Genomic DNA, 748 nt, shown 5'->3' on the forward strand with positions numbered 1-748 from the left:
GAAGCTTAGACCTCATAAGCAATGGTCTAGCTATTAGCTGAATTCGTTTTATGAATGATTCGGTCAAGCCGTTCTGTGTATGTACATATGCCACGGAGTGTTCCACATTTACCCCCACAGACATACAGTAATCATTAAACGCTTAGGACGTGAACTCACCAGCACTAGTCTCTATCATTTCGACCTTAGCATAGTAAAAGGCCAGTAGAGAGCGCATGTATAGACTCTAGGACTTTCCTATAGCCTTGGCCGGTCTCTATGATCTGAAAGAACTCTTTGTTTCCTTCGCCCTTAGTCTCAATATGAAAGCCATTCATTCGAATGTTTTTAAAGCTCATTAGGCTTCTCTTAGAGCTGGGTGAATAAAATGCATCAGATATCTCTAGATGCGTACCCTTAGGCAACATGATATTAGCCTGACCGTAGCCCTTTATGAGACTTTAGAGACTTTTATATCAAAAACTTTCATTCATTAATAAAATAAGTTCAAAGCAATCAAAACATAGAAAACACAAAGCAAAGAACACAAAAACATAGATGTCGAATTCAACTTCATTTTTTTTAAATAATCAGACGTTTCATATTCCATGAGATCGTCTTGTTCATGATTGAAATCATCTTCACCATCTTGATAAGTCATATGAGCTTCAGGATTCTTCCTTTTCAAACTCTCTTGGTAGAGGTCAACGAGATGTTTGGGAGTCCTACATGTCTTAGCCCAATGATTATCCATACCACATCTATGGCA

This window comes from Brassica oleracea, chromosome C5 (assembly GCF_000695525.1).
Source record: "Brassica oleracea var. oleracea cultivar TO1000 chromosome C5, BOL, whole genome shotgun sequence".
Classification (NCBI taxonomy): domain Eukaryota; kingdom Viridiplantae; phylum Streptophyta; class Magnoliopsida; order Brassicales; family Brassicaceae; genus Brassica; species Brassica oleracea.